We start from the raw sequence: 23,042 nt of genomic DNA on the forward strand, positions 1-23,042 counted from the left end.
GGTGCTGGCAAACTGTGGCACAGAAAGCTGGGCAAAACCGCTTTGTTTACACAAGAAACAATCGCGTAACTGGGGGGGGGTTGAAAATGTTTTAAAGAAATACTGACATCAAGCCCCAGACAACTTTGCGCTACATTATGCTGCCTGGGCATTGACCAGCAACATTAGAAGAATTTCCACTATACTTTCGCCGCACCTCCGGCGAAGTTATGGCGGAGCTGCCGAGGAAATTTCTGGGCGATGGTCATGTTGAATCTGGCAGTAAAACGGGCGAGTAAAGAGAGTTGGAGGTCTAAGCTGTCCCTGGTGTGGATAAAGTATCGGCGGAGACATGGCGTTATGGTTCTACCCTTCAGGCCTGAAGCGTGAGGGCGCCCAGCTTCTCTTAATCCATCAGGTTTGAGTGGGGAAACCGCTGGTGGACTGGCTGCGCGCAATAAACCGTCTGCCAGTGGCCATTGCCTGTGTGCCGGACTTGTTATTGCGGATTGAAGTCACTGTAGTTCGGGTGCTGTTGCTTCGAACAGGTGGAATTTACTACGGGTCGCTCCTGCCTTCTTTAAAAAGCAGCCTCACGTTACAAAGCCAAATTTACTTTAAATGTGGAAAGTTAACGACTATCTGCTGTTGTTCCAGTTAGGAATTTGAAAATCTCCAGAGCAAAACCCTAGCTGAAATATTGGGGGGGGGGGGGGGAGGGGGAGGAGGTTGGGGGAGGGGGAGGGGGTTGGGGAGGACCCTGGCACAGTCACTTCCCTCTGTAGACAGTGCTGGAGAGTGTGTGAACACTGTCACAGACAGGGAGACCAGCACTGGAGCAGAGTCTACGCGGGCGAGGATTGACATGAGGTAACCAAGCTTTTGATTTGCAGAATCTATGATTGGGGATTTTATTCGCTGCCTGCTGCAATCAACATCTGACGGTGCGCACGATTTTTGAACAAAAGAGCAAATTGTGGCAAATCAGATGTGAAACATTTCTGCCAAACAGTGCACAGCACCTCACCAGGGCGAGAGGCACTTTGTCATTAACTCTGAGCTTGCTCTTTGAAAGGTATGGATTGTATGTTAAGTCTATAAGGATAGCGCAGCTCCGGGGTTGTGCATTCCATTGAATTCACCTCCATCCTTCATGTCCAGCATTGGTGTGGGCGGTGATAAATGTTCGAGATTACATTTCATGTTTTATCGATCCCACCCGCCAGGGTTAGGTCTCTTTCTTGCAGCGCGTGTCCAGCTCTCCAAAGAGTTGTCAGCGATCCCTAACATGCTATCTGTAGAAAGCGAATGGTCGCGATTGCCTGAACCTAAGCAGTGGGCAATGGTTTGACTAGAAATGGATCCAAACGCTCAGGATAACAGAAGCTTCCGCGGAAACCCGAGTGTTCGCGGTGCGCTCATTATCTGAATTGTAACTAGCAGCGTGTCCCCTGGAGCCGATCAGATAGCTGTTCAATAGAGTAGCTTGTTGGATTTCGGGTGATTAACTGCCTATTATCGCAACATAAGTTGTTGCGAGTTCCGTTCCGAACATAATGGACTCGTGCTGAGTTAAGGTACTTGGATAAACTCGGGTACCCAAATACCTTTTGTTATCCTTGGCCGTTTATGATCTTAGCAAAGGAATCTTATTGATGTCAAGCTTCAAAAAGTAATTGGAAAAGCAGTTGGACTGAAGTCTGCAGTAATGTGAAAATTGCTGATAAGAGGTCGGTCCAGGAGATGTTGCAATGTTGCACCAAATCAGATGCAACTGTTTATTTTATTGGCGGCCTCGAACGCCACGTCACAATCACAGTTGCTCCGCCATAAAAAGAGGTTGTATTGCTTTTTCGAGAAGCTGTCAAAACAGTTCATTCGGTGCAGTCCTGCACAATCAAAGCTCTTCCCCAAGCTGGGACCCGGGCTATTAACTATGATGGATATCTTGAAGCTCTGAGTCCCTTACAATGCCGTGCCCAGAAATGTTCCAATAATTGTGCCATGTTAGCCGTCTGGATTTTGCAGGGAATCGGTTTTTTTGGCGCAGTGCTCTTTTCTATCTCCCTTGTTTTCTTCCATCGGGGGGAGAGAGAGAAGGTCCAAGCTACATTCTTGCTTTGTGCTGCTCGTTGACTTCCTATCCACTGCCCCGAGGCACTCCAGTTGGCTGGACATCTTCTGTTGAGACTTTCATTGTTCCCAAAGCGCTTGCAGCTATGTGACAAGCAGCTGGCAGCAGCTGCCTACTTTCTTACCTTATCTGACGTTTCGAAATTGTCTGTCAATTGCCTCGACTAGAGAGCCTGCTGGAAGGTATGAGAAGGAAGGACACTGGCACTTTCCGTTGACTCCGGGCCAGTCTAAGTGTCAGTGTCAAAGGCGGCCTGAGTCCTGGACGTGCAGACATCACGGTTTGAATGTTGAGGCGGTCGGGTTGCAGGTAAAGAGCTAAGTAAACCCAATTCGCCAATATTTGGCGTCTATCTAAATGTGTTGGTAGGTTTTAATTCTCAAGAACGTTTATGAACATTATGAACGTTTCCGAATGATGAGTTACAGGGATATAGGCTCGTTTCCTGCCTGTGTCTCGCCCTGTACTGCTGAGTACACACGGCAAGGTTACAAAGCAACATCCTGTTTAGTCTTTCTGTAACAACAGTCGGGATTAATAAAGTGGTTTATTAAGGATTTAAGATTCTGTTGATCAATTCCCAGTGAATCACTGTTGCTAATGGGAATGCGCAGTGGTACCGACAGCATCTATAATGATAGAAGTGATAAGAATTATGTATTAATGATTATGTGAAAGGACATTAGTCGGTTGAATTAAACCGGTTTAATTGGATTATTGCTCGGACACTGTGAGACTCAATAATTACAACTGTTCGAATTAAATCGATTGGAAAGTAAATTCGAGATGACCTCGAACTGATGGTAAAAGAGTTTGAAGGGCGGCTTTCCACATCTTGGCCAAGTCCAAGCGTATTGGCAAACTGGGGTGCCTCAGCTTTACAGTTCACCGCGGCTGCCGATAGGTATTGCCTAATCACTAACTAACAAGAAATCACCGACAGTATCCAGGCTTCAGAAACAGCTGGGCCGAGGGTTTGCAGTTGGACATTGCAATGTCCTTAAATGACATACAGGTCATGCGGTGTCAAACATTAGGTGGGTGGGCGGACTTGTGTACGGCGCTTTCGTTCAATTGCGGGATCTCTCCGCGCAGTCACCAACTCTTGACTGAGTTAACAGTTCCTTTGGAGCTGATCGAGGGCAGAACATGATTTATCTGGTGCGGGAAGGTCGTTAAAACAACAGCGACATGCTTCTCAAACACTTGCTAGCAAATACTGTACCCACTTAGGTTGAACTGGTGCTCACGTTCTCCCTCTGTCACATCACTTCTGGCTAATCCTAGGCGATTGCGCCTGTCTTTGTTCCTTGCGAAAGCTACACAGTTGAACTGGACTGGAATCAGTAAGGCAGCGATTGTGGAAGGCCAGTCCCACTCTAACACAAGGGAACAAGTAATGACAACACTATTCCCATGTATTTTCTACACAGCGATATTTGATTTGCAAACACGGATTCCTGGGCAGCCTCTAAGACTGCAATCTGGTTGTTACAGTGGGTCCAAGTATTACGTGGCTACCACGCTGCTTAACACTGGATACCATATCACCCTGAACCAAATAACCCGCTGTGAACCTTCAGTGCGAAACTTTAAGTGTTAGAGGAGGATGCACATTGCGATTTTTAATCTTGTATCTGCTATCCAGACAATTCCATCAATGTTAAACAGTCAATTTCCATATTGACACCAGCTCCCTTGGCTGGGCAGGTAAGGCAGGGTAGGTAGTGATCGAGGAGGGGGGGGGGGGGGAAGTGCAAGGACGCCGAGGTTTCGGACATTTTGCTTTCTGCCCGGGGAGGCGGCCGAGGGTTGAGATATTGTCCTGAGTTAACGGGGCTTCCTGCCGCTCACGCTTGACTTACCCTATAATGTACAACCCAGAGCGGCACATCAATGATGCATAAATCCTGAGTGAGAAAGCCCGAGGCGCTGCACAGGGAAACCACACCTGTGATGACAGATATTGTGACGTCGATTTGCCCTTGTCCCCTTTCCTGGGTTTCCCCATCCCTGGTGGAATCAGTTGTGGAGGAGGAAGCACAGTAACAGCAGCCACGTTAACACGTTCCGCCCCGGTTAGTCTGGTCCGGCTGCCCCCACCCCTGTCTCACCCGGTCCTACAGTACAAAGGAGAGGGGGGTGGGTGGGGTCAGCCTTTCTCTCAAGGCGCTGCAACAAAGCACCGTGTTAAACCCCACAATCTCACACATTTACAAGGACCAAGATTTGGAGGGTGAAAAAGCTGATAGGAAAAGACTCCGAGTGATTTTAATGAAGACTGGAATCCATAGGACCATAGGAAAGTTGCAGCACAGAAAGAGGCCATTCAGCCCATCGTGTCTGCGCCGGCTGGGAAAAAAAAATCCGGCCTCGGTTTGTTGTGTAGGCAATGGTTAATGTTTCTTATACATGCCCAAGCTCACAAATGTGGTGGGAAAAGGTGCTTAAAATGGATTTTTTTTTAATAGAAAGGTGCTGTGACGGTGGTTTTGTCGGCAGATGGTGTCGGGCCCCTGGTTCCTTATGCATCTTCCTCCACGTGGTGTTTAAAGAACTGGCTGTGTGAATATTTATGTTTCCTGAAGTGTTGAGTTATTCCATGAAAAGCACAGTGGAAAGCAGGTTTCCCGGCTCCACATGCAGATTGAGAATCCCAGCCGCTGGGGTAGACCGCGTGTGTCAAACTGAACTTGTTAATGCGGCTCAGTCCCGAATGACGCCTTCAGGTCTATATATTTGCTCCCTAACGATTATAAAATTCTTTTATTGCAGTTTTACTGCACACGGGATCCATTAGGGAAAGCTTGGACTGTTGACGTGCCTTGTTTTCTAATGTCTATCGACTGTTTTCCGCTCCCACAGACTAGTGCCTGTGACAAATCTCCTTTATTATCGGAAAAACCAATTCGAACAAAAAATAACTTCCCTACTCATTTTGAAACACCCGTCATTTCGTCCAAGCGAACCTCTCACTCTTTCTGGTCACGCTTTATCCCCATGGGTCTATACACCCCCTTCCCTTTCACTCCTTATCCTCATCTCTTCACTTCTTATGCAAACATTCCTCCTTTCATTCCTTGAACCTCTCATTATTTATCACTCATGAAAATCCGGTAAGTAGGCGGCGGCTCACCTTGGTCACTGACCCTGAGAGTGAAAGATGTTTCCAATTATAAAGAGGAAAGGAACAGGCGTTTTGGTTAGCGGGCGTTATGAAAAGCCTGTTGTATCGTCCTGTCTGTGCAGAGGGCCCGGTTGGCACTTCAGACGGATGTGCAGGACATTAACCTGCAGAGGGAGATAAGGAGCATCCGCCTCCAGTCCGCGCCCCCCACCCCCGAGGTGGGGCAGAAGCAGATTGTGTCCGTCTTCAGGCGGCCCAGGTTGAATTTAAAACCCCCGGCTCAGTGGAACTGTGGCGCTGGTGAGAGGGCAAACAGGGCAGGGGGGGATGAGGAGATATACCAGTGAGGCCGGGGCGAGGAGACTGTGGAAGGTGAGGTAGGAGTGAGAGGTATGTAAAGGTTGGGGTGGGTCAGAGGGGAGTGAGGGGTCAAAGAGGTGTGTGCAGAGTGGGGTAGGAGTGAGGAATAAGTGCAGGGTGGGGAGGAGAGAGGGGATGTGTGAAAACTAGGGTTAGAAAACTGGTAGGTGAAAGTTGGGGTAGGGTTTAGGGGGTTTGTGGAGAGTGGTGGGGGGGGGTGGTGGTAGTTCGGAGCGAGGGAAGGGGTTTGCAGTATGGGATGGTGGGAGAGAAGTAGGAGTTGTAAGAGTAATTTTGAAGATAACCATTATCCCTTTTGTCATTTCATCCCTCCTGCTTTCCAGTCATAACAGATTCCCCCTCCCCACTCCCACAATCCCTTTCTCTCCCTCTGTACAGATTCCCCCTCCCCACTCCCACAATCCCTTTCTCTCCCTCTGTACAGATTCCCCCTACCCACTCCCACAATCCCTTTCTCTCCCTCTGTACAGATTCCCCCTACCCACTCCCACAATCCCTTTCTCTCCCTCTGTACAGATTCCCCCTACCCACTCCCACAATCCCTTTCTCTCCCTCTGTACAGATTCCCCCTCCCCACTCCCACAATCCCTTTCTCTCCCTCTGTACAGATTCCCCCTCCCCACTCCCACAATCCCTTTCTCTCCCTCTGTACAGATTCCCCCTACCCACTCCCACAATCCCTTTCTCTCCCTCTGTACAGATTCCCACTCCCACAATCCCCTTCTCTCCCTCTGTACAGATTCCCCCTCCCCACTCCCACAATCCCTTTCTCTCCCTCTGTACAGATTCCCCCTACCCACTCCCACAATCCCTTTCTCTCCCTCTGTACAGATTCCCCCTCCCCACTCCCACAATCCCTTTCTCTCCCTCCGTACAGATTCCCCCTACCCACTCCCACAATCCCTTTCTCTCCCTCTGTACAGATTCCCCCTACCCACTCCCACAATCCCTTTCTCTCCCTCTGTACAGATTCCTCCTACCCACTCCCACAATCCCTTTCTCTCCCTCTGTACAGATTCCCCCTACCCACTCCCACAATCCCTTTCTCTCCCTCTGTACAGATTCCCGCTACCCACTCCCACAATCCCTTTCTCTCCCTCTGTACAGATTCCCACTCCCACAATCCCTTTCTCTCCCTCTGTACAGATTCCCCCTACCCACTCCCACAATCCCTTTCTCTCCCTCTGTACAGATTCCCCCTACCCACTCCCACAATCCCTTTCTCTCCCTCTGTACTTACTTAAAACTTGTCACGTCTCTAACTTCCCCCAACCCTGATGAAAGATCATTGTTGACCTGAATTGTTAATCCTGTTTGTCGTTCCACATGCTGCCTGGCCTGCTGAGTATTCTGAGCAATCTCTGTTTTGACTTCACATTTCCAGCATCAACAGTATTTTGCTTTTGTAGGAGTAGGAGGGTATTGTGCTTTAGTTTAGGAGTAAGGGAAATGTGGTTGGTGGGGGTAGTGTAGGAGTGAGAGGAGGGTGGGGGGGAGTGTGGGAGTGAGAGGGGTGTGTGGGGGTAGGGTAGGAGTGAGAGGGCATTGTGCTTTAGTTTAGGAGTGAGAGAAATGTGGTTGGTGGGGGGAGTGTAGGAGTGAGCGGTATATGGGGTGTTGTGTGGGAGTGAAGGGTTTGGGGGATCCTGTTGGAGTGAGGGGGTGTGGGGGGGTAGTGTAGGAGTGAGAGGGGTGTGTGGGGATAGGGTAGGAGTGAGAGGGCATTGTGCTTTAGTGTAGGAGTGAGAGAAATGTGGTGGGGGGCTAGTATAGGAGTGAGAGGAGGGTGGGGAGTGGTGTAGGTGTCTGGGGGTAGTGTAGGAGTGAGGGGTGTGGTGGTTGTGGTGGAGTGAGAGGACATTGTGTTTTAGCGTAGGAGTGAGAGGGATGTGGAGGTAGTGTAGGAGTGAGAGGGACGTGGGGGGTAGTGTAGGAGTGAGAGGGCATGGGGTAGTTTAGGAGTGAGGGGGTGTAGTGTGGGAATGAGAGGGGTTTGTGCGGTCATGTAGGAGTGAGGGGTGTGGGTGGTAGTGTAGGAGTGAGGGGGCATGGCGGGTAGTGTAGGAGTGAGGTGGGTATGGGGGGTAGTTTAGGAGTGAGAGGGCATTGTGCTTTAGTTAGGAGTGAGAGAAATGTCATTGGGAGGTAATGTAGGTGTGAGAGTGATGTGGGTGGTAGTGCAGGAGTGAGAGGGGTGTGGGGAGTAGTGTAGGAGAGAGAGGGATGTGGAGGGTTGTTTAGGAGTGAGGGGGGCGTGTGGTGTAACATGAGTGTGAGAGGTGTGTGGGGTGTAGAGTAGGAGTTAGAGAGGTATGGGGGGTTGTGTCAGAGGGAGCGGGGCATGGGGGGGTAGTTTATGAGTGAGAGGGTGTTGTGCTTTAGTGTAGGAGTGAGAGAAATGCGGTGGGGGGTTAGTATAGGTGTGAGAGAGGTGTTGGGGGTAGTGTGGGAGTGGGAGGAGTGTTGGGGGTAGTGTAGAAGTTAGAGGGGTGTGGGTGGTAGTGAATGAGTGAGAGGGGAGTGGGGGTAGTGTAGGAGAGGGGTATGGGTGTTAGTGTAGGAGTGAGAGGTGTTTTGGGGGTAGTGTAGAGGTTAGAGGGGTGTGGGTGGTAGTGAATGAGTGAGACGGGAGTGGGGGCAGTGTAGGAGAGGTGTGTGGTGGATAGTATAGGAGTGAGAGGGGTGTGGGGTGTAGTGTGGGAGTAAGAGGGGTGTGGGGGTAGTGTAGGAATGAGGGGGTAGCGGGCAGTATAGGAGTGAGAGAGGTGTGAGGTGCAGTGTGGGAGTGAGAGGGGCTTGGGGGATCCTGTAGGAGTGAGAGGGGTCTGGGGGTTGGTGTAGAGGCAAAAGGGGAGTGGAGAGTAGTGTAGCAGTCAAAGGGGCGTTGGGTTAGTGTAGGAGTGAGAGTGGTGTTGGTGTAGTGTAGGAGTGAGAGGAACATGTGTAGTGTAGTAGTGAGAGGGGTCTGGCGGTTAGTGTAGTAGTGAGAGGGGAGTGGGGAGTAGTGTAGCAGTGAGAGGGGTGTGGAGTGTACCGTAGCAGTGAGAGGGGTGTGGCATTAGTGTAGGAGTGAGGGCCGTGGGGGGTAGTGTAGGCGTGAAAGGGGGTGTGGGGGTAGTGTAGGAGTGAGAGAGGTGTCAGGTGTAATGTGAGAGTGGGAGGGGTTTGGGGGATCCTGTAGGAGTGAGAGGGGTCTGGGGGTTAGTGTAGAAGCGAGAGGGGAGTGGGGAGTAGTGTAGCAGTGAAAGGGGTGTAGTGTAGCAGTGAGAGGGGTCTGGGGGTTAGTGTAGCAGTGAGAGGGGTGTGGGGTGCAGTGTAGCAGTGAGAGGGGTGTGGGGTGCAGTGTAGCAGTGAGAGGGGTGTAGGGTCAGTGTAGGAGTGAGGGTGGTGTGGGTGTAGCGTAGCAGTGAGAGGGGTCTGGGGTTAGTGTAGCAGTGAGCGGGGTGTGGGGTGCAGTGTAGCAGTGAGAGGGGTGTAGGGTCAGTATAGGAGTGAGGGGGGTGTGGGTGCAGCGTAGGAGTGAGAGGGGTGTGGGTGTAGTGTAGCAGTGAGAGGAATGTGGGAGTAGTGTAGGAGTGAGGGGAGTGTGGGTGTTGGTGTAGGAGTGAATGGGGTTTGCGGTTAATGTGGGGTGAGAGTGGTGTGGGTGTAGTGTAGGGGTGAGGGAGTGTGTGGGTATAGTGTAGGAGTGAGAGGGGTGTGGGTGTAGTGTAGCAGTGAGAGGGTTGTAGGGTCAGTATAGGAGTGAGGGGTGTGTGGGTGTAGCGTAGGAGTGAGAGGGGTGTGGGTGTAGTGTAGCAGTGAGAGGAATGTGGGAGTAGTGTAGGAGTGAGGGGAGTGTGGGGGTTAGTGTAGGAGTGAGTGGGGTTCGCGGTTAATGTGGGGTGAGAGTGGTGTGGATGTAGTGTAGGGGTGAGGGAGTGTGTGGGTTAGTGTAGGAGTGAGAGAGGCGTGGGTATAGTGTAGGAGTGAGAGGGGTGTGGGTGTAGTGTAGGGGTGAGGGAGTGTGTGGGTTAGTGTAGGAGTGAGAGAGGCATGAGTATAGTGTAGGAGTGAGAGGGGTATGGGGGTAGTGTAGGAGTGAGAGGGGTATGGGGGTAGTGTAGAAGTGATAGGGGTGTGGGGGTTAATGTAGGAGTGAGAGGGGTGTGGGGGTAGTGTAGAAATGAGAGGGGTATGTGGTTAGTGTGGGAGTGAGAGGGGTGTGGGTGTAGTGTAGGAGTGTGAGGGGTATGTGGTTAGTGTGGGAGTGAGAGGGGTGTTTGTGTAGTTTAGGAGTGAGAGGGGTTTGGGGGCTAGTGTGGGCGTGAGAGGTGTATGGGGGTAATGTAGAAGTGAGAGGGGTGTGGGTGGTAGCGTAGGAGTGAGAGGGGTATATGGTTAGCATGAAAGTGAGAGGGGTGTGGGTGTAGTGTAGGAGTGAGAGGGATATGGTTTTAGTGGAGGAATGAGAGGGGTATTAGGTTAGTGTAGCAGTGAAGGATGTGGGTGTAGTGCCGGAGTGGGATGGGTTTGGGGTTAGTGTAGGAGGTTTCTTTATTCAATCACGGGATGTGGGCTTTGCTGGCTGGGCCAGCATTTATTGCCCATCCCTAATTGCCCTTGAGAAAGTGGTGGTGAGCTGCCTTCTTGAACCGCTTCAGTCCATGTGGTGTAGGTACATCCACAGTGCTGTTAGGGAGGGAGTTCCAAGATTTTGACCCAGCAACAGTGAAGGAATGGTGATAAAAGCAAAAAACTGCAGATGCTGGAAATCCAAAACAAAAACAAAAATACCTGGAAAAACTCAGCAGGTCTGACAGCATCTGCGGAGAGAAACACAGTTAACGTTTCGAGTCCGTATGACTCTTCAACAGAACTGTATGGCGATATATTTCCAAGTCAGGATGGTGAGTGACTTGGAGGGGAACTTCCTGGTGGTGGTGTTCCCATCTACCTGCTGCCCTTGTCCTTCTAGGTGGTAGTGATCATGGGTTTGGAAGGGTCTGTCTAAGGAGCCTTGGTGAATTCCTACAGTGAATCTTGTAGATGGTACAGGCTGCTGCTACTCTGCATCGGTGGTGGAGGGAGTAAATTTTTGTGGATGTGCCAATCAAGTGGACTGCTTTATCCTGGATAGTGTCCAGCTTCTTCAGTGTTGTAGGAGCTGCACTCATCTAGGCAAGTGGGGAGCATTCCATCACACTCCTGACTTGTGCCTTTTAGTTGGTGGACAGGCTTTGGGGAGCCAGGAGGTGAGTTACTCGTTGCACGATTCCTAGCCTCTGAACTGCTCTTGCAGCCACAGTATTTATATGGCTTGTTCAGTTCAGTTTCTGGTTCATGGTAACCCCCAGGATGTTGATAGTGGGGGATTCTGTGATGGAAATGCCATTGAACATCAAGGGGCGATGGTTAGATTCTCTCTTGTTGGAGATGGTCATTGCCTGACACTTGTGTGGCATGAATGTTACTTGCCACTTGTCAGCCCAAGCCTGGATATTGTCCAGGTCTTGCTGCATTTGGACATGGACTGCTTCAGTATCTGAGGAGTCACGAATGGTGCTGAACATTGTGCAATCATCAGCGAACATCCCCACTTCTGACCTTATGATGGAAGGAAGGTCATTGATGAAGCAGCTAAAGATGATTGGCCCGAGGACACCACCCTGAGGAACTCCAGCAGTGATGTCCTGGAACTGAAATGATTGACCTCCAACAACCACAACCACCTTCCTTTGTGCTGGGTATGACCCCAACCAGCAGAAAGTTTTCCTCCTGATTCCCATTGACCCCAGTTTTGTTAGGGCTCCTTGATGCCACACTTGGTTAAATGTTGCCTTGATGTCAAGGGCAGTCATACTCACCTCACCTCGGGAGTTCATCTCTTTTGTCCATGTTTGAACCAAGGCTGTAATGAGGTCAGAAGCTGAATGGCCCTGGCCAAACTGGGCATCAGTGAGCAGATTATTGCTAAGCAAGTGCCACTTGATAGCACTGCTGATGACGCCTTCCATCACTTTACTGATGATCGAGAGCAGACTGATGGGGCAGTAATTGGCCGGGTTAGATTTGTCCTGTTTTTGTGTACAGGACATACCTGGGCAATTTTCCACATAACTGGGTAGATGCCATTGTTTTAGCTGTACTGGAACAACTTGGCTAGGGGCGCGGCAAGTTCTGGAGCACAGGTCTTCAGTACTATTGCTGGAATATTGTCAGGGCCAATAGCCTTTGCATTATCCAGTGCCTTCAGCCATTTCTTGATATCACATGGAGTGAATCAAATTGGCTGAAGACTGGCATCTGTGATGCTGGGGAGCTCCAGAGGAGGCTGAGATGGATCATCCACTCGGCACTTCTGGCTGAAGATTCTTGCGAATGCTTCAGCCTTATCTTTTGCACTGATGTGCTGGGCTCCTCCATCATTGAGGATGGGGATATTTGTGGACCCTCCTCCAGTGAGTTGTTTAATTGTCCACCACCATTCACGACTGGATGTGGCAGGACTGCAGAGCTTAGATCTGCTTAGCTCTCTCTATCACTTGCTGCTTATGCTGTGTTGTAGCTTCACCAGGCTGACACCTCATTTTTAGGTATGCCTTGTGCTGCTCCTGGCATGCCCCTCTTCATTGAATCAGGGTTGATCCCCTGGCTTGATGGTAATGGTAGAGAGGGGGATATGCCGGGCCATGAGGTTATAGATTGTGTTTGAGTACAATTCTGCTGCTGCTGATGGCTCACAATGCCACATGGATGCCCAGCCTTGAGTTGCTAGACGTGTTCGAAATCTATCCCATTTAGCGGTAGTGCCACACAACACGATGGAGGGTATCCTCAGTGTCAATGCGAGACTTTTTCTCCACAATGACTGTGTGGTTGTCACTCTTACCAATACTGTCATGCACAGTTGCATCTGCAGCAGGCAGGTTGGTGAGGATGAGGTCAAGCATGTTTTTCCCTCTTGTTGGTTCCCTCACCACCTGCTGCAGGTCCAGTCTAGCAGCTATATATATTAGGACTCGGCCAGTTCAGTGGTACTACCGAGCCACTCTTGGTGATGGGCATTGAAGTCCCCCACCCAGAGTACATTCTGCACCCTTGCCACCCTCAGTGCTTCCTCCAAGTGATGTTCAACATGGAGGAGCACTGATTCATCAGCTGAGGGAGGGCAGTATGTGGTAATCAGCAGGAGGTTTCCTTGCCCATGTTTGACCTGATGCCATGAGACTCCATGGGGTCCAGGGTCGATGTTGAGGACTCTCAGGGCAACTCTCTCCCGACTGTATACCACTGTGCCACCACTTCTGCTGGGCCTGCCCTGCCAGTGGGACTGGACATACCCAAGGATGTTGATGGTGGTGTCTGGGACATTACCTGTAAGATATGATTCCGTGAGGATAACTATGTCAGGTTGTTGCTTGACTAGTCTGTGAGACAGCTCTCCCAATGTTGGCACTAGCCCCCAGATGTTAGTAAGGAGAACTTTGCAGGATCGACAGGGTTGCAATTGCCGTTGTCATTTCCAGTGTCTAGGTCGATGCCGGGTGGTCCATCCGGTTTCATTCAGAGTGAGAGGGGTTTGGGGGTGGTGTAGGTGTGCGAGGGGTGTGGGGGGTAGTGTAGGAGTGAGAGGGTGGGTATGGTGTGTTGCGCTCCTCCTAAAGGTATATGCCTTTGATATTATACTGGAGATGAAGAGCTGCTTGTAAAGTTAGTGCAATTAAACCAATTAAAGCAATGAAGTGCAGTGAAAGATTTTAGCCAATGCACTCTCACTGCTCTTGACTTCCACAGCGATCTGCATATCGCACCGCTTCTCGATTTGTTATAACTGCAGAGGAAAGACCTGGAATTTGGAATGAAGTGGCCTGAGACCATCCGGAGCAGGCAATCACACAATGTGATCCAAGGGAGCCCCTTGAATCGTCACCAGTGCATTTAAATGTTTCACTGCAATTTGGACATTGCGTGACGGTGTGTAACTTGTGGTCGCGAGTCTGCAGCCTGGTTGACAGCGCTGCCGATGTTTAACTCCCCTTTACTTCAATGGGAAGGGAAATCGGTGATGGTGTTAGAGTGACTGATTCAATATCGCCTACAGTTAAACCGATCCTCTCACCTCTGCATTCTCAAGACATTTATAATTTATCGTTGGCAGCAACGTCGCTAAACACAAAAACATGTAATGGGTAGTAGTTCCTCTAGTTCAGACTGCAGCCTGGCAGTATGAACAGCATTCTGTACTATAGCTAAGGAATTTCGACTATAAGCATGCACTCTATACATGGAACCGATCAAGAGGTTTGTTCAGGGCTGTGAGATGACAGTATTAACAGTATATTTTTACAGGACTTCTGCACTAGACGGGGTATGCCACAGAATCCTAAAGAAGACGAGTGAGAGAAAATGTAGATCTGTGCAATATTTTTTTAGAAATCTCTTAAATAGGGACTTGCTAGTTTTATCAGAATGAAGCTTATCCGAAATGGACCCGATAGCTAAAGCTAAATAAGTTGAACGTTTCAATGACGAATTTCGGAATTCCGAGTTTATCTTCACCTATAGAGCACGCAGGCCATAGGAGGCGCCCAGTGGGTTTAGAAGCAATAGCGCAAGCTACACCCGAACTCTGACAGGGGAACTAAACTGATGGACCGGATTTATCGAATGATATAATTTACTCGGATTTTCATTAAGCATACGTCCTGTTTTATCTGGAGTTGCGTATACTGCTGGTGCAAGATTGCAGACAGTTTATTGCTCAATGTCAGGGTATAAGCTGAGTCAGTGCCGTTTATACTGTGGCTTTTAGGATAGGGATTGTTTACTTGGCGCTGTTTATGCCATTGATTTAAAAATGTGTTTGGTTAGCCGGTGTCTTGAGGGACAGAGATCTGCCACTAAGCTTAAGAATCTCCAACCCAGATAGTTACAGTTGCCTGGTGGGGGTATATATATATATATATATATATGCTCTCCCTATGGAGGTCACTGGGCAAAATATCTCAATAATATCATGAGCTGGTTTTTAAAAAATGCTGAAACTGAACTCTTGACCGCTTCACTTTAAAGCGACATCCTAATATATTCAATTTACATCAATTGGCAGTTCATTTATATTATGGTATTGGAGTATTGGACTCTGACTTTCTTTACAGCAGATGCATATTGTTCAAAATGATAGTCCTCCTTCATCCTTTTTGTTCTGTCGCTTCTGATCGGTGAACACGAAGTTCGATCATTTTGCCGTAAAGAAATTCGGACTCCAATGCCATAATATAAACAGACCGCCATTTGAAATAAATTGTCCCTAGCATATATTAGGATATCGTTTGAAAATGAAACAGAATAGAGCTCAGTTTTTGCATTTTTAAAAAAGTCGAGCTCAAGGATATTATTGAGGAGATATTTTGCCTGGTGAGTCTCACTAATTTGATTTGAATAGTTCCTTTGAACTATGATCAGATTAATCCAAGCACAAATTATGCCTGTTTATAACATGCGCTTGTGTTTTGCCACTAGTGGTGCAGGACTATGCAGTAAAGACGCTGTGGGGTGTGGGCAGCCAAGAAATTCGTAATTCAGACAGAATGAAAGGAAATTTCCATCAAAGCACATTTTACATGACAAAAGATTTACCGAGTAAAATGATCCCCCCAGTTAACTTACTTGACTGTGTACAGAGGACATTGGAAACCGTACGTTCGGCCTACATGTGTGAATAGCTGCCAGACATTTTTAAGAAACTGCCTCAGCACGTATTATCTGTTCTAAGTTATGATGCATATATATGCTAAAATGTGATTGTTATTGAGCTGGTGCAGGATATATCACCGACTGTTAAGTTTTCGTATTAGTTTACCAATGTCATCGTTATTGTGCTTAATGTATGAAAGACAGAAAACTTACTCTTTGTCATTTTCTTGGTATCAGGTTTTCAATCAAAATGCAATACTTGAAATATGCAATAAATACAGAAGATGCGGGAAACAAACAGCAGACCCATCAAAATATTTAAAGGAAACTATTATTTCAGACGCAGCTATTTCTCCGAACAATTCGGATGAGGTATACACCCCAAACATTAACCTTTTTTCCCTTTACAGATTTTGAGGAACCATGTGTGTCTTTGTAGCATTTTCTACTTCAATTCCGTATTGCCAACATCCTAACTATGGCAGTACAGGACTACTGGCCTGTTGGAGTGTACAGTTTTATCAGCTTGCAACTATCAAGAATTGCTTAGTATACTTCAACAATGCATACATTTCCTTGTGTTAATTGTCTTTAGACGCAATTATCCACCCGTCAGTGTGTATAGTTGTGTCGGAATGAATGGTTTTGCATGTTTATAAACTCCCTTTGTATTAGTACATGACAGCTATATACGTGCAATCTGTTAGTTACATACCCCCGCCCCCCGTTACTATTTGACTATGTTGTACCAACGTGTTAATTCAATGGTTTGGAATTACGTGTCGGAATTTTTCTTCTGGGTATTTAGCAGAGGTTATAATTCATTTAAAATTGAACGTAGAATGCTGAACATGTTGGTATGGCATTCCACTTATTGAATGAAGGTATTATGGGTTAGTATCTGCATTAAGATAATGGACAATACAATGTCATACAAGAACAATGAATGTTGGTTGTGTCTAGACTTAACTTGGTCACTCTCGCCACTAACACGGTCAGAGGAAGGTCAGACTAAAGTGTGCAGCTTTATTATATCACGGCTCAATTTCAAGTCCGGCTTCGTTAACGAGCTATCATTGACATTTGGATGTGCATCGAAGTGCATCTTGATGTATCCATGTGTTAACCATGTTAATGTTTCTGTTTGTACTAATTGATGGATGGGATGTCAAATGTGAAATTGTGTAGGATCATAGCAGTTTCCAAGTCAGTCGCGTTATGATTCTATATGAAGACCACCCAAGAGAGAACTTTATGTGGGTTGCTGGTTGAGTCAGAGATTCTATGTAAAGGCCTTAAATAGGGACAGTACACTGATTAATGGTTCGCTCAGTAATTTCCTAAAGCGACGCCTATGTGCACTAATTTGGGGACTGTACAACCATTTATCTTTGTTATATTAAAGCGTGTGACACTTTTTAGCCTTAGGCTCTGTTTGATTGTAAAGAATATCTAGCAAAACAAAGTAGCTAACACAGAAGATGAATCATGTCAGCATTGAGCATCATCACTGCTCGCCTTCTCTCTCCCTGCATCCAGTCTTCTCAAAACGCCTGATATTTAGAGCATTTCTTTCTTATTTGATCGCTAAACAATGGGTAACAATACAAGAGTTAATTTCAGAGCTTTCCCAATTGGCCACAGTCTGTATGTGCGGGATCCATGGCTGGTTAGTGCTAAATCGGGTTACCCCTTTCAGTCATGCATCAGCTCCAGTGTTAATCATGTTATGAAAAAGTAATAACCTCAAAATTTTTATGGATGACTTGCATGTTGCTCAGCACCTATATTGTGCTGACAGCTCTTTGCACGCTACGGGACCCCAAAGCCCTAGAAATGAGCACAGGAGTCAGTTGGTCGCAAGAGCTTGGATCCGGATTTTGGATTTGTAGTTCCGGACCACAACATCGGGCCTGGGAGTGAGAGATAGCTATTACACAGCGCTCGGTTCCATGCCCTTAAGTCACTTCTTCCTCGGATTGAGAGGAAGATACCTAACATGCTCTGCCGACGCTGGAGAACCAGTGCAATCGGATAACATTAATAAACTGCCGCGATGGGGCTTTGAGCACCTTGGCTTCTGCCACGATTAATCTGCCTTCGCGCAGTAGGATGGATCATTTTGCAGCCCTGAAATTCAATTTGTCTGAAAGGTAATTTCGTTTTGAAAAGGTAAGATAACTGTATTTGCTCGGTCTTTAAAAAAAAAAGTCTGTCACTTCTCATAAGAACCAGGACATTTGTTATATTTGAGGCCATTTCTAACATATCAATTTCGGCGCAGAAGTTCCAGTTATTCTCAGGGTATTTATAAAGACTTTGCTTTTTTTGATAAGGGGCATCCCATATCCCCACGTCTCCGCTCAGTGTTAACAACTCCAACCAGTGCAAGCATCAACATGTCAGGAAGAGGGAAACTGTTACCTTGGGCATCCTCAGTCTATGAAACCTCTGACCACAAAAAGGAAACAACAATACATCTAACCAAATGGAAAAGGATTAGCCCTAAATACAGTTGGCACCGAAATCAACTAGATAGGTACTAATAGATATGACCTGCTCCAGTTTAAACACTTTCCAGCGATCAAGGAAAGACATTTTATCAAAAATTGTAATCTGGCCCAATAACCTCGAATGGATAGGTTGCTTTTTATATTAACTGCTCAAAGTAGCTCCATAATGTCTAAGAATGGAAGATTAAAAAGTCTCAGGTTACAGTAGTCAGGCCAGCTTTATTACCCATGCTACAACAATGAATCCTCCAAACAATTTTAATTTTGAAGGAGCTGTAAACTTACTCTTAAGTTCTTTCCCATTTTGCTTCAAGTCTTCAACTCTTCCCTTTGACATCTCCAGTCTGGACAATTCTAATGATCTCCTGGCCAACCTTCCAGTCTCCACTCTCCATGAACTTCAACTTCCTTCCAACCCTGTGCTCCCTGAGTTACTGTCACTCAGTCACCCAACATTTCAAATTTAAACTCCGATCCTGGTATTTAAATTGTTGATGTCCTTGCTCCATTCTATCTCCATAAGCTTCTGCAGCCCTACAATCTCACTCTAAACTCTCCATTCCTCTGGAATAGAATGAATATCTGCTAGTTTTATCATTTTGATTATTAGGAATAGCAACTTCATTTCAAGGTTACAGTGAACTGCAATAGTAGCCTTGGTAGGAAGAACCTGATAGCAAATTGAAGAAGGCTATTTAGGAAGTAACTAAATGAACATTAGTATAGATTTGTCTCATCATTAGAATATGATTTCTGCTTTTTGCCCATGAAAATTTGCTGATGATGCTAAGTTAAGTCAACCAAAGTTGAGACTTTGGCCTTTAAGTTGCTATTCACTCATATTGCCATTGTGACCACAAAAGTGCATGGGCTGTGAATGGTCTGTCTCTATAATCATGACACTCAACTAATACCATGAAGAAAATGCTATCTTATGATCCCCTCAGACCCTAGGTTTTTTTTTTGTTCTGAAATATCAAAAGAACAGTTATCACTTTCAAATGCATGATAATATTTTGTTTTAAAATGTCAAAAGAAGATTAGTTTCCACTGTCACATCCATGATGACAGCAGTTGAATTGCATCCAGCTGTTACCATTTATCCTCAATAAAGACAGTTCTCTAAAATGGTAGAACCAATGAGTCAGATGTTTTTATATTTTCTGGTTTTGGCTCTTCATTTCTTTACTGTATATCTGCAGGTCATTCATAAAATACTTGCATGAAACATAATTCATATTTATGGCATATTTGTTGTTATTCCCATAAGGTAACTATAATTACTGTAGTTAGTTTATATAAATCAAAGATTACTTAAAATGTGGCTGCTTCATTGTAAATAATGAGGCATCCAAACAGTTCTATAAATCACTGCAGTCTGTGAATAATGGAAAGGCTATATCAGACTCACCACTAAGGAATTATACAACAGTGTAGGAAATCTCAATTAACTCTTATTATGTGGATTAGTTATCCTGTCTAGGTGTGAAAAAACTGGCAGAGCAGTATCTAGCTTTATTCATTTTGCATTAGTCATTTCTGGATGGACAATTATAACAGGTCAAAAGTTGACCTGTTTTATAATGGCACTAAACTGGCTGAAAGAAAGTGTTTTGGAGTTGAATTTAAGTGAAGGTCAGCTTTTAAAAAAAAACTTATCTATTTCAATGTCAAAGACTTAAGTAAATACAAGATAAAATAATAAAAAAATACAAGAGTATGGAAAAAATGAACATAGGATGAAGAGAAGCAAAACATTTAAATGCTTTATTTTTATTTTTGAATTGTTCAAAATGTTTGCTTTTGTTTGGCATGAAAATTGTAAATCTAGTCTTGGTATATAAGTACCCAAAAATTTAAATGACTGGCCCGGGAGCTTAAAGTTCTCCAGCTCTGCTTGCAGTGTAAGGGTCAGCTGTGGTACATGGATGTCTCAATCAAAATGGTGCCTAGGCTCACTTCAGTCAAGCCACTCCCCTTATAATAATAAGCACTGTTAAAGTCTTAGTGAAGTGATCTATTATGTTTGTGCATTATTGCATAACACAAACTTTGGATATAATTAGGGCAGAAATTATATTAAACCTGAAATAACCAAACTGCTGTAAGCAATTAAATAAAAAATAATAAGAAAAAATGTCAAATCAAGGATAAACACAGAAAATGTTGGAAATTGACAGCAGGTTCATCAACATCTGCAAAAAGAAAAGCCAGGTGTATAACACTTGTATGTTTTAATCATTCATGAGATGTAGCATTGCTGACCAGACCAGCTTTTATTGCCCATCCCTAATTGCCCTTGAGAGGATGCTGGTGAGCTGTCTTCTTGAACTGCTGCAGACTGTGTGACAAAGGTACTCCCACAGTGCTGTTAGGTAAGGAGTTCTAAGGTTTTGACCCAGCAATGATGAAGAAACAGCAATACATTTCTAAAGCATGATAGCTTGTGGCTTGGAGAAAAACATGTAGCATGTGATGTTCCCATGCTCCTGCTACTCTTGATCTTCTAAATGGTAGTGGTCATGGGTTTGATGCTCTCTAACGAGGCTTGGTGAATTGCTGCAGTGCATCTTGTAGATGGTACACACTGCTTCCACTGTGCATCGATGGTGGAGGGAGTGGACATCTAAGGTGATGGATGGGGTGCCAATCAAGCAGCTGCTTTGTCCTGAATGGTGTCAAGCTTCTTGAGTGTTGTTGGAGCTGCACTCATCCAGACAAATGGAGAGTATTCTATCACATTCCTGATTTGTGCCTTTTAGATAGTGGAAAGGCTTTGAGGAGTCAAGAGGTGAGGCACTCATTGTAAAATACCTCTCACCTGCTGTTTTGGCCATAGTATTTATGTGGTTGGTCCAGTTGATTTGCTTGTCAACAGTGACCTCCAAAATATTGATGGTGGGAGATTTGGTGACAGTAATTCCTTTCAATGTCAAGGGGAGATGATTAGATTCTCTCTTGTTGGAGGTGGTTATTGCCTGGCACTTGTTTGCCACAAATGTTACTTGTTACAAGCCCAAGCCTGAATGTTGTCCAGGTTTTGCTGCATTTAGGCATTGGCTGCTTCATTATCTTCATTTGCAAATGGAACAAATATCATTAGCAAGTATCCCCGCTTCTGACATTTTGATGACAGGAAGGTTATTGATGAAGCAGATGAAGATGGTGCAGCCTAGGACACTACTCTGAGCAACTCCTGCAGTGATGTCCTGGGATTGACACATTTGGCCTCTAAGATGGGTTTCTAGTCAGTGGAGAGTTTTTCCTCTGATCCCCATTTACTTCAATTTTATGAAGGCTCCTTGATGTCACACTCAAAGCTGTCTTGGTGGCTCACCTCACCTCCAGAATTCAGCTCTTATGACCATGTTTGAACCAAGGCTGTAATGAGGCCTGGCGTCAAGTGGTCCTGGCCAAACTCAAATGAGCATAGGTGAGAATTTGTTGGTGAGTCAGCGTTGCTTGACAGCATTGTCAATGAAACCTTCCATCACTTTGATGATGATTGAGAGTAGATTGATGTGGAGATAGTAAGTTACATAGGATTTGTCCTGATCTTTGTGGACAGGACATACCTGGACAATTGTCCACTTTGTCAGGTAGATTCCAGTGTTGTAGCTGTACTAGAACAGCTTGGCTAGGTGCATGCCTAGCTCTGGAGCACAAATCTTCAGCACTAAAGCTGAGATGTTGTCAGCTCCCATAGCTTTTGCTGCATCTAGTGCCTGCAGCCATTTCTTGATATCATGTGGAGTCAATCAAACTGGGTAAAGACTGACTTCTGTGATGCTGGCAATCTCAGGAGGAGGCCAAGATGGATCACCCACTCAGCACTTCTAACTGAAGATGGCTGCAAACGCTTTAGCCTTATTTTTTGCACTCACATGCTGGGCTCTGTCATTATTGAGCATGGAGATGTTATGGAGATTCCTTCTCCCCTTAGCTGTTTAATTGCCCACCATCATCCACAACTGAATGTGTCAAGACTGTGGAGCTTTGATTGAGCTGTTGGTTGTGGGATCACTTAGCTCTGTCTGTAGCATGCTGCTTCCACTGTTTAGCATGAATGCAGACTCGTGTTGTGGTTTCCCCAGGTTGGTGCCTCCTTCTTAGGTATGACTGGCACTGCCCCTGGCATGCTTTTCTATGCTCCTCATTGAACTTTTACACTCCACTTGATGGTAATGGCAGACTGAGGGATATGCTGGGCCATGTGGTTACAAATTGAAGGTGCATAGCGCCTTGTGGATGCCCAGTTTTGAGTTTTTAGATCTGTTCTGAATCATTTAGCACAGTGGTAGTGCCACACAACACAATGGAAAAGTGTCCTCAATTTGAAGATGGGTTTTTGTCTCCACAAGGACTGTACAGTGGTCACTCCTATAAACACTGTCAGGGACAGGTGCCCCTGTGACAGGTAGATTGGTGAGGACAAGATTAAGTAGATTTTTCCCTTGTGTAGGTTTCCTCACCACAGGCCAGGCTTGCAGTCATGTCCAGACAACTACTGTCTTAAACATAAAAGCTCACACACGGGATAACATGATATCTCTACAACTTCGAGATTACTTCTGATAAAAACTTATTTTTTCACGCATAGCAATGCCTTAGTGGTTAAATGCATAAGCCATTGAGGTAGTAAATCATACAGATTAGGAAAGAACTAGGTCTACCTATAATCTGAGTTGAATTAGCTAATTTTCATACAGTAGAAGAAATATCACGATTAGGCTTAGGGCTTTTGGGGAAAAGTCAGGTAGAATTTCTGCTCCTGTTATTTTCCAGTCACTTCTGTTGGAAAGTACATGTGTGAGAATTTGCAGAAGGTTGAGTTTAACTGTGAAGCCTTCCAAGGTTGAATGAGTTACATTCACAAGAATGATTACTTGGGTGAGATCTTAAAGGGTTGTTGATACCATTCAATTGTAATGCAGTGTGAGTCACTGATTCAGGCAAGGAGAGGAGAAAGGGGCAGAAAACTCTTTTGAAACCTTTTTTGGTCCAATACTAATAGAATTTTATGATATGTTATTTCCGTTATTTATCTTATCTTCTGTGGAGATTATTTTTTATTTGCTATATTACTGGGTGATGTATTGCAACCTATTATGTTTTTCCTTGTGCCAAACTACTTGTCAGTGCTCTGACTATATTGTTTAATTAGATTACAGTAGTGATGACAACTCTTTGTTCTAAATAGTACATTTTCAGGCTCTTATATCAGAGTACA

At 45.9% G+C, this 23,042-nt stretch overlaps 1 protein-coding gene across 9 annotated transcripts in view; it reads left to right on the forward strand.

Moving 5' to 3' along the window:
- Nucleotides 1-23,042, forward strand: part of chrm2a (cholinergic receptor, muscarinic 2a) — an 82,778-nt gene that overhangs the window by 1,604 nt on the left and 58,132 nt on the right. For 2 of the 9 annotated variants that reach the window (XM_078568161.1, XM_078568162.1), the window contains exons 2-5: nucleotides 873-1,054; nucleotides 2,281-2,422; nucleotides 13,398-13,490; nucleotides 15,537-15,671. The gene's annotated coding sequence lies outside the window, so the exon portion shown is untranslated. Of the gene's footprint in view, nucleotides 1-747; nucleotides 1,055-2,176; nucleotides 2,423-13,397; nucleotides 13,491-15,536; nucleotides 16,017-23,042 lie in introns of those variants that run through there. The other 7 variants (XR_013580214.1, XM_078568164.1, XM_078568166.1 and 4 more) reach the window with 7 other exon arrangements.

Source organism: Cetorhinus maximus, chromosome 22 (genome assembly GCF_964194155.1).
Source record: "Cetorhinus maximus chromosome 22, sCetMax3.hap1.1, whole genome shotgun sequence".
NCBI classification, from domain to species: domain Eukaryota; kingdom Metazoa; phylum Chordata; class Chondrichthyes; order Lamniformes; family Cetorhinidae; genus Cetorhinus; species Cetorhinus maximus.